Source organism: Schistocerca serialis, chromosome 11, assembly GCF_023864345.2.
Source record: "Schistocerca serialis cubense isolate TAMUIC-IGC-003099 chromosome 11, iqSchSeri2.2, whole genome shotgun sequence".
Taxonomy (NCBI): Eukaryota; Metazoa; Arthropoda; class Insecta; order Orthoptera; family Acrididae; genus Schistocerca; species Schistocerca serialis.
Window position 1 is genome coordinate 7,715,362 of NC_064648.1, and position 12,253 is coordinate 7,727,614.

A 12,253-nucleotide genomic window follows, 5' to 3' on the forward strand; every position below is an offset into this window, starting at 1 on the left:
TGATAGATTCTGATGCTTCACTTCAGGTTTACTGTATCCCTCTGACCTTCTTATTGACGATGAAACACAGAAATTGCATCGGAATTAAATACAAAAGGCACAATGCCGACTTAAGTACAAGAAAACTGACTCTGCTTACTGTCTATGTATGAACTATTCCTGTGACACTAGTTAGTGATTTCGATGCTTCACTTCAGGTTTACTGTATCCCTCTGACCTTCTTATTGACGATGTAACACAGAAATTGGATCGGAATTAAATACAAAAGGCACAATGCCGACTTAAGTACAAGAAAACTGAATCTTCTTACTGTCTATGATTTGAACCATTCCTGTGACACTAGTTATAGATTCCGATGCTTCACTTCAGGTTTACTGTATCCCTCTGACCTTCTTATTGACGATGAAACACAGAAATTGCATCGGAGTTAAATACAAAAGGCACAATGCCGACTTAAGTACAAGAAAACTGACTCTTCTTACAGTCTATGTTTTGAACCTTTCCTGTGACACTAGTTATAGTTTCCGATGCTTCACTTCAGGTTTACTTTATCCCTCTGACCTTTTTATTGACGATGAAACACAGAAATTGCATCGGAATTAAATACAAATGCCACAATGACAACTTAAGTGAGAGAAAACAAACTCTTCTTAATGACTATGTCTTAAACCGTCTTGTGTCACAATAGTTATAGATTCCAAATCATCACTTCAGGTTTACTGTTTTCCTCTGACCTTCTTATTGACGATGAAACACACAAATTGCATCGGAATTAAATACAAAAGACACAATGCCGACTTAAGTACACGAAAACTGACTCTTCTTACTTTCTATGTTTTGATTCATTCCTGTGACACTAGTTATGGATTCCGATACTTCACTTCAGGTTTACTGTATCCCTCTGACCTTCTTATTGACGATGAAACACAGAAATTGCATCGGAATTAAATACAAAAGGCACAATGCCGACTTAAGTACAAGAAAACTGACTCTTCTAACTCTCTATGTTTTGAACCATTGATGTGACACTAATGATAGATTCCGATGCTTCACTTCAGGTTTACTGTATCCCTCTGACCTTCTTATTGACGATGAAAAACAGAAATTGCATCGGAATTGAATACATAAGGCACAATGCCGTTTTATGTACAATCAAACAGACTCTTCTTACTGTCAATGTTTCAAACATTCATGTGACACTAGTTATAGATTCCGATGCATCACTTCAGGTTTACTGTATCCCTCTGACCTTCTTATTGACGATGAAACACAGAAATTGCAACGGAATTAAATACAAAAAGCACAATGCCGACTTAAGTACAAGAAAACTGACTCTTCATACTGACTATGTTTTGAACCATTCCTGTGACACTAGTTATGGATTCCGATGCTTCACTTCAGGTTTACTGTATCCCTCTGTTCATTTTATTGACGATGAAACACAGAAATTGCAACGGAATTAAATACAAAAAGCACAATGCCGACTTAAGTACAAGAAAACTGACTCTTCATACTGTCTATGTTTTGAACCATTCCTGTGACACTAGTTATGGATTCCGATGCTTCACTTCAGGTTTACTGTATCCCTCTGTTCTTTTTATTGACGATGAAACACAGAAATTGCAACGGAATTAAATACAAAAAGCACAATGCCGACTTAAGTACAAGAAAACTGCCTCTTAATACTGTCTATGTTTTGAACCATTCCTGTGACACTAGTTATAGATTCTGACGCTTCACTTCAGGTTTACTGTATCCCTATGACCTTCTTATTGACGATGAAACACAGAAATTGCATCGGAATTAAATACAAAAGGCACAATGCCGACTTAAGTACAAGAAAACTGACTCTTCTCACTATCTATGTTTTGAACCATTCCTGTGACACTAGTTATGGATTCCGATGCTTCACTTCAGGTTTACTGTATCCCTCTGACCTACTTATTGGCTATGAAACACAGAAATTGCAGCGTAATTAAATACAAAAGACACAATGCCGACTTAAGTACAAGATAACTGACTCTTCTTACTGTCAATGCTTTGAATCATTCTTGTGACACCAGTTACAGATTCCGATGCTTCACTTCAGGTTTACTGTATCCCTCTGACCTTGTTATTGACGATGAAACACAGAAATTGCATCGGAATAAAATACAAAAAGCACAATGCCGACTTAAGTAAAAGAAAACTGACTCTTCTTACTCTGTATGATTTGAACCACTCATGTGACACTAGTAATAGATTCCGGTGCTTCACTTCAGGTTTACTGTATCCCTCTGACCTTCGTATTGACGATGAAACACAGAAATTGCTTCGGAATTAAATACAAAAGGCACAATGCCGACTTAAGTACAAGAAAACTGACTCTTTTAACTCTCTATGTTTTGAACCATTCCTGTGACACTAGTTATAAATTCCGATGTTTCACTTTAGGTTTACTGTATCCCTCTGACCTTGTTATTGACGATGAAACACAGAAATTGCATCGAAATTAAATACAAAAGGCACAATGCCGACTTAAGTACAAGAAAACTGACTCTTTTAACTCTCTATGTTTTGAACCATTGATGTGACACTAATGATAGATTCCGATGCTTCACTTCAGGTTTACTGTATCCCTCTGACCTTCTTATTGACGATGAAGCACAGAAATTGCATCGGAATTAAATACAAAAGGCACAATGCCGAATTAAGTACAAGAAAACTGACTCTTCATACTGTCTATGTTTGAACCATTCCTGTAACACTAGTTATTGATTCCGATGCTTCACTTTAGGTTTACTGTATCCCTCTGACCTTCTTATTGACGGTGAAACACAGAAATTGCCACGGAATTAAATACAAAAGGCACAATGCCGACTTAAGTACAAGAAAACTGACTCTTCTTACAGTCTATGTTTTGAACCTTTCCTGTGACACTAGTTACAGTTTCCGATGCTTCACTTCAGGTTTACTGTATCCCTCTGACATTTTTATTGACGATGAAACACAGAAATTGCATCTGAATTAAATACAAATGGCACAATGACAACTTAAGTGAGAGAAAACTGACTCTTCTTAATGACTATGTCTTGGACCGTCTTGTGTCACAATAGTTATAGATTCCAAATCATCACTTCAGGTTTACTGTTTTCCTCTGACCTTCTTATTGACGATGAAACACACAAATTGCATCGGAATTAAATACAAAAGGCACAATGCCGACTTAAGTACACGAAAACTGACTCTTCTTACTTTCTATGTTTTGATTCATTCCTGTGACACTAGTTATGGATTCCGATGCTTCACTTCAGGTTTACTGTATCCCTCTGACCTTCTTATTGACGATGAAACACAGAAATTGCATCGGAATTAAATACAAAAGGCACAATGCCGACTTAAGTACAAGAAAACTGACTCTTCTAACTCTCTATGTTTTGAACCATTGATGTGACACTAATGATAGATTCCGATGCTTCACTTCAGGTTTACTGTATCCCTCTGACCTTCTTATTGACGATGAAAAACAGAAATTGCATCGGAATTGAATACATAAGGCACAATGCCGACTTATGTACAATAAAACAGACTCTTCTAACTGTCAATGTTTCATACATTCATGTGACACTAGTTATAGATTCCGATGCTTCACTTCAGGTTTACTGTATCCCTCTGACCTTCTTATTGACGATGAAACACAGAAATTGCAACGGAATTAAATACAAAAAGCACAATGCCGACTTAAGTACAAGAAAACTGACTCTTCATACTGTCTATGTTTTGAACCATTCCTGTGACACTAGTTATGGATTCCGATGCTTCACTTCAGGTTTACTGTATCATTCTGTTCTTTTTATTGACGATGAAACACAGAAATTGCAACGGAATTAAATACAAAAAGCACAATGCCGACTTAAGTACAAGAAAACTGACTCTTCATACTGTCTATGTTTTGAAAGATTCCTGTGACACTAGTTATGGATTCCGACGCTTCACTTCAGGTTTACTGTATCCCTCTGTTCTTTTTATTGACGATGAAACACAGAAATTGCAACGGAATTAAATACAAAAAGCACAATTCCGACTTAAGTACAAGAAAACTGACTCTTAATACTGTCTATGTTTTGAACCATTCCTGTGACACTAGTTATAGATTCTGACGCTTCACTTCAGGTTTACTGTATCCCTATGACCTTCTTATTGAAGATGAAACACAGAAATTGCATCGGAATTAAATACAAAAGGCACAATGCCGACTTAAGTACAAGAAAACTGACTCTTCTCACTGTCTATGTTTTGAACCATTCCTGTGACACTAGTTATGGATTCCGATGCTTCACTTCAGGTTTACTGTATCCCTCTGACCTACTTATTGGCGATGAAACACACAAATTGTAGCGTAATTAAATACAAGAGACACAATGCCGACTTAAGTACAAGATAAATGACTCTTCTTACTGTCAATGCTTTGAATCATTCTTGTGACACCAGTTACAGATTCCGATGCTTCACTTCAGCTTTACTGTATCCCTCTGACCTTGTTATTGACGATGAAACACAGAAATTGCATCGGAATAAAATACAAAAGGCACTATGCCGACTTAAGTAAAAAAAAACTGACTCTTCTTATTCTGTACGATTTGAACCACTCATGTGACACTAGTAATAGATTCCGGTGCTTCACCTCAGGTTTACTGTATTCCTCTGACCTTTTTATTGACGATGAAACGCAGAAATTGCATCGGAATTAAATACAAAAGGCACAATTCCGACTTAAGTACAAGAAAACTGACACTTATTACTATCTATGTTTTGAACAATTCCTGTGACACTAGTTATAGATTCCGATGCTTCACTTCAGCTTTACTGTATCCCTCTGACCTTCTTATTGACAATGAAACACAGAAATTGCATCGGAATTAAATACAAAAGGCACAATGCCGACTTAAGTACAAGAAAACTGACTCTTCTAACTCTCTATGTTTTAAACCATTGATGTGACACTAATGATCGATTCCGATGCTTCACTTCAAGTTTACTGTATCCCTCTGACCTTCTTATTGACGATGAAAAACAGAAATTGCATCGGAATTAAATACAAAAGGCACAATGCCGATTTAAGTACAAGAAAACTGACTCTTCTTACTGTCTATGTTTGAACCATTCCTGTGACACTAGTTATTGATTCCGATTCGTCACTTCAGGTTTACTGTGTCCCTCTGACCTTCTTATTGACGATGAAACACAGAAATTGCATCGGAATTAAATACAAAAGTCACAATGCCGACTTAAGTACAAGAAAACTGACACTTCTTTCTCTCGATTATTTGAACCATTGATGTGACACTAATGATAGATTCCGATGCTTCACTTCAGGTTTACTGTATCCCTCTGACCTTCTTATTGACGATGAAACACAGAAATTGCTTCGGAATTAAATACAAAAAGCACAATGCCGACTTAAGTATAAGAAAACTGACTCTTTTTACTGTCTATGTTTTGAACCATTTATGTTACTCTAGTTATAGCTTCCGATGCTTCACTTCAGGTTTACTGTATCCATCAGACCTTCTTATTGACGATGAAACACAGAAATTGCATCGGAATTAAATACATAAGGCACAATGCCGACTTATGTACAATAAAACTGACTCTTCTTACTGTCTATGTTTGAAACATTCATGTGACACTAGTTATAGATTCCGATGCTTCACTTCAGGTTTACTGTATCCCTCTGACCTTGTTATTGACGATGAAACACAGAAATTGCATCGGAATTAAATACAAAAGGCACAATGCCAACTTAAGTACAAGAAAACTGACTCTTCTTAATGTCTATGATTTGAACCATTCCTGTGACACTAGTTATGGATTCCGAGGCTTAACTTCAGGTTTATTGTATCCCTCTGACCTACTTATTGGCGATGAAACACAGAAATTGCATCGGAATTAAATACAAAAGGCACAATGTCGACTTAAGTACAAGATAACTGACTCTTCTTACTGTCAATGCTTTGAACCATTCGTGTGTTACTAGTTACAGATTCCAATGCTTCACTTCAGGTTTACTGTATCCCTCTGACCTACTTATTGACGATGAAACACAGAAATTGCATCGGAATTAAATACTAAAGACACAATGCCGACTTAAGTACAAGATAACTGACTCTTCTTACTGTCAATGTTTGAAACATTCATGTGACACTAGTTATAGATTCCGATGCTTCACTTCAGGTTTACTGTATCCCTCTGACCTTCTTATTGACGATGAAGCACAGAAATTGCATCGGAATTAAATACAAAAGGCACAATGCCGAATTAAGTACAAGAAAACTGACTCTTCATACTGTCTATGTTTGAACCATTCCTGTAACACTAGTTATTGATTCCGATGCTTCACTTTAGGTTTACTGTATCCCTGTGACCTTCTTATTGACGGTGAAACACAGAAATTGCATCGGAATTAAATACAAAAGGCACAATGCCGACTTAAGTACAAGAAAACTGACTCTTTTAACTCTCTATGTTTTGAACCATTCCTGTGACACTAGTTATTGATTCCGATGCTTCACTTCATATTTACTGTATCCCTCTGACCTTCTTATTGACGATGAAACACAGAAATTGCATCGGAATTACATACAAAAGGCACAATGCCGACTTAAGTACAAGAAAACTGACTCTTCATACTGTCTATGTTTGAACCATTCCTGTGACACTAGTTATTGAATCCGATGCCTCACTTCATATTTACTGTATCCCTCTGACCTTCTTATTGACGATGAAACACAGAAATTGCATCGGAATTACATACAAAAGGCACAATGCCGACTTAAGTACAAGAAAACTGACTCTTCTTACTCTCAATGCTTTGAACCATTGATGTGAAACTAATGATAGATTCTGATGCTTCACTTCAGGTTTACTGTATCCCTCTGACCTTCTTATTGACGATGAAACACAGAAATTGCATCGGAATTAAATACAAAAGGCACAATGCCGACTTAAGTACAAGAAAACTGACTCTGCTTACTGTCTATGTATGAACTATTCCTGTGACACTAGTTAGTGATTTCGATGCTTCACTTCAGGTTTACTGTATCCCTCTGACCTTCTTATTGACGATGTAACACAGAAATTGGATCGGAATTAAATACAAAAGGCACAATGCCGACTTAAGTACAAGAAAACTGAATCTTCTTACTGTCTATGATTTGAACCATTCCTGTGACACTAGTTATAGATTCCGATGCTTCACTTCAGGTTTACTGTATCCCTCTGACCTTCTTATTGACGATGAAACACAGAAATTGCATCGGAGTTAAATACAAAAGGCACAATGCCGACTTAAGTACAAGAAAACTGACTCTTCTTACAGTCTATGTTTTGAACCTTTCCTGTGACACTAGTTATAGTTTCCGATGCTTCACTTCAGGTTTACTTTATCCCTCTGACCTTTTTATTGACGATGAAACACAGAAATTGCATCGGAATTAAATACAAATGCCACAATGACAACTTAAGTGAGAGAAAACAAACTCTTCTTAATGACTATGTCTTAAACCGTCTTGTGTCACAATAGTTATAGATTCCAAATCATCACTTCAGGTTTACTGTTTTCCTCTGACCTTCTTATTGACGATGAAACACACAAATTGCATCGGAATTAAATACAAAAGACACAATGCCGACTTAAGTACACGAAAACTGACTCTTCTTACTTTCTATGTTTTGATTCATTCCTGTGACACTAGTTATGGATTCCGATACTTCACTTCAGGTTTACTGTATCCCTCTGACCTTCTTATTGACGATGAAACACAGAAATTGCATCGGAATTAAATACAAAAGGCACAATGCCGACTTAAGTACAAGAAAACTGACTCTTCTAACTCTCTATGTTTTGAACCATTGATGTGACACTAATGATAGATTCCGATGCTTCACTTCAGGTTTACTGTATCCCTCTGACCTTCTTATTGACGATGAAAAACAGAAATTGCATCGGAATTGAATACATAAGGCACAATGCCGTTTTATGTACAATCAAACAGACTCTTCTTACTGTCAATGTTTCAAACATTCATGTGACACTAGTTATAGATTCCGATGCATCACTTCAGGTTTACTGTATCCCTCTGACCTTCTTATTGACGATGAAACACAGAAATTGCAACGGAATTAAATACAAAAAGCACAATGCCGACTTAAGTACAAGAAAACTGACTCTTCATACTGACTATGTTTTGAACCATTCCTGTGACACTAGTTATGGATTCCGATGCTTCACTTCAGGTTTACTGTATCCCTCTGTTCATTTTATTGACGATGAAACACAGAAATTGCAACGGAATTAAATACAAAAAGCACAATGCCGACTTAAGTACAAGAAAACTGACTCTTCATACTGTCTATGTTTTGAACCATTCCTGTGACACTAGTTATGGATTCCGATGCTTCACTTCAGGTTTACTGTATCCCTCTGTTCTTTTTATTGACGATGAAACACAGAAATTGCAACGGAATTAAATACAAAAAGCACAATGCCGACTTAAGTACAAGAAAACTGCCTCTTAATACTGTCTATGTTTTGAACCATTCCTGTGACACTAGTTATAGATTCTGACGCTTCACTTCAGGTTTACTGTATCCCTATGACCTTCTTATTGACGATGAAACACAGAAATTGCATCGGAATTAAATACAAAAGGCACAATGCCGACTTAAGTACAAGAAAACTGACTCTTCTCACTATCTATGTTTTGAACCATTCCTGTGACACTAGTTATGGATTCCGATGCTTCACTTCAGGTTTACTGTATCCCTCTGACCTACTTATTGGCTATGAAACACAGAAATTGCAGCGTAATTAAATACAAAAGACACAATGCCGACTTAAGTACAAGATAACTGACTCTTCTTACTGTCAATGCTTTGAATCATTCTTGTGACACCAGTTACAGATTCCGATGCTTCACTTCAGGTTTACTGTATCCCTCTGACCTTGTTATTGACGATGAAACACAGAAATTGCATCGGAATAAAATACAAAAAGCACAATGCCGACTTAAGTAAAAGAAAACTGACTCTTCTTACTCTGTATGATTTGAACCACTCATGTGACACTAGTAATAGATTCCGGTGCTTCACTTCAGGTTTACTGTATCCCTCTGACCTTCGTATTGACGATGAAACACAGAAATTGCTTCGGAATTAAATACAAAAGGCACAATGCCGACTTAAGTACAAGAAAACTGACTCTTTTAACTCTCTATGTTTTGAACCATTCCTGTGACACTAGTTATAAATTCCGATGTTTCACTTTAGGTTTACTGTATCCCTCTGACCTTGTTATTGACGATGAAACACAGAAATTGCATCGAAATTAAATACAAAAGGCACAATGCCGACTTAAGTACAAGAAAACTGACTCTTTTAACTCTCTATGTTTTGAACCATTGATGTGACACTAATGATAGATTCCGATGCTTCACTTCAGGTTTACTGTATCCCTCTGACCTTCTTATTGACGATGAAGCACAGAAATTGCATCGGAATTAAATACAAAAGGCACAATGCCGAATTAAGTACAAGAAAACTGACTCTTCATACTGTCTATGTTTGAACCATTCCTGTAACACTAGTTATTGATTCCGATGCTTCACTTTAGGTTTACTGTATCCCTCTGACCTTCTTATTGACGGTGAAACACAGAAATTGCCACGGAATTAAATACAAAAGGCACAATGCCGACTTAAGTACAAGAAAACTGACTCTTTTAACTCTCTATGTTTTGAACCATTGAAGTGACACTAATGATAGATTCCGATGCTTCACTTCAGGTTTACTGTATCCCTCTGACCTTCTTATTGACGATGAAACACAGAAATTGCATCGGAATTAAATACAAAAGGCACAATGCCGACTTAAGTACAAGAAAACTGACTCTTCATACTGTCTATGTTTGAACCATTCCTGTGACACTAGTTATTGATTCCGATGCTTCACTTCATATTTACTGTATCCCTCTGACCTTCCTATTGACGATGAAACACAGAAATTGCATCGGAATTACAAACAAAAGGCACAATGCCGACTTAAGTACAAGAAAACTGACTCTTCTTACTCTCAATGCTTTGAACCATTGATGTGAAACTAATGATAGATTCCGATGCTTCACTTCAGGTTTACTGTATCCCTCTGACCTTCTTATTGACGATGAAACACAGAAATTGCATCGGAATTAAATACAAAAGGCACAATGCCGACTTAAGTACAAGAAAACTGACTCTTCTTACTGTCTATGTATGAACTATTCCTGTGACACTAGTTAGTGATTCCGATGCTTCACTTCAGGTTTACTGTATCCCTCTGACCTTCTTATTGACGATGTAAAACAGAAATTGGATCGGAATTACAAACAAAAGGCACAATGCCGACTTAAGTACAAGAAAACTGACTCTTCTTACTCTCAATGCTTTGAACCATTGATGTGAAACTAATGATAGATTCCGATGCTTCACTTCAGGTTTACTGTATCCCTCTGACCTTCTTATTGACGATGAAACACAGAAATTGCATCGGAGTTAAATACAAAAGGCACAATGCCGACTTAAGTACTAGAAAACTGACTCTTCTTACAGTCTATGTTTTGAACCTTTCCTGTGACACTAGTTATAGTTTCCGATGCTTCACTTCAGGTTTACTGTATCCCTCTGACCTTTTTATTGACGATGAAACACAGAAATTGCATCGGAGTTAAATACAAATGGCACAATGACAACTTAAGTGAGAGAAAACTGACTCTTCTTAATGACTATGTTTTGGACCGTTCCTGTGACACTAGTTATAGATTCCAAATCTTCACTTCAGGTTTACTGTTTTCCTCAGACCTTCTTATTGACGATGAAACACACAAATTGCATCGGAATTAAATACAAAAGACACAATGCCGACTTAAGTACACGAAAACTGACTCTTTTTACTTTCTATGTTTTGATTCATTCCTGTGACACTAGTTATGGATTCCGATGCTTCACTTCAGGTTTACTGTATCCCTCTGACCTTCTTATTGACGATGAAACACAGAAATTGCATCGGAATTAAATACATAAGGCACAATGCCGACTTATGTACAATAACACTGACTATTCTTACTATGTTTGAATCATTCTTGTGACACCAGTTACAGATTCCGATGCTTCACTTCAGGTTTACTGTACCCCCCGGACCTTGTTAATGACGATGTAACACAGAAATTGGATCGGAATTAAATACAAAAGGCACAATGCCGACTTAAGTACAAGAAAACTGACTCTTCTTACTGTCTATGTTTTGAACCATTCCTGTGACACTAGTTATAGATTCCGATGCTTCACTTCAGATTTACTGTATCCCTCTGACCTTCTTATAGACGATGAAACACAGAATTTGCATCGGAATTAAATACAAAAGGCACAATGCCGACTTAAGTACAAGAAAACTGACACTTCTTACTGTCTATGTTTTGAACCATTCCTGTGACACTAGTTATAGATTCCGATGCTTCACTTCAGGTTTACTTTATCCCTCTGACCTTCTTATTGACGATGAAACACAGAATTTGCATCGGAATTAAATATAAATGGCACAATGCCGACTTAAGTACAAGAAAACTGCCTCTTCTTACTTTCTATGTTTTGAACCATTGATGTGACACTAATGATAGATTCCGATGCTTAACTTCAGGTTTACTGTATCCCTCTGACCTTCTTATTGACGATGAAACACAGAAATTGCATCGGAATTAAATACAAAAGGCACAATGCCAACTTACGTACAAGAAAACTGACTCTTCTTACTGTCTATGTTTGAACCATTCCTGTGACACTAGTTATTGATTCCGATGCTTCACATCAGGTTTACTGCATCCCTCTGACCTTATTATTGACGATGAAACACAGAAATGGCATCGGAATTAAATAAAAAAGGCACAATGCCGACTTAAGTACAAGAAAACTGACACTTTTTACTGTCTATGTTTTGAACCATTCCTGTGACACTAGTTATAGATTCCGATGCTTCACATAAGGTTTACTGTATTCCTCTGACCTTCTTATTGACGATGAAACACAGAAATTGCATCGGAATTAAATACAAAAGGCTCAATGCCGATTTAAGGACATGAAAACTGTCTCTTCTTACTGTCTATGCTTTGAACCATTCTTGTGACACTAGTTATAGATTCCGATGCTTCACTTCAGGTTTACTGTATTCCTCTGACCTTCATATTGAC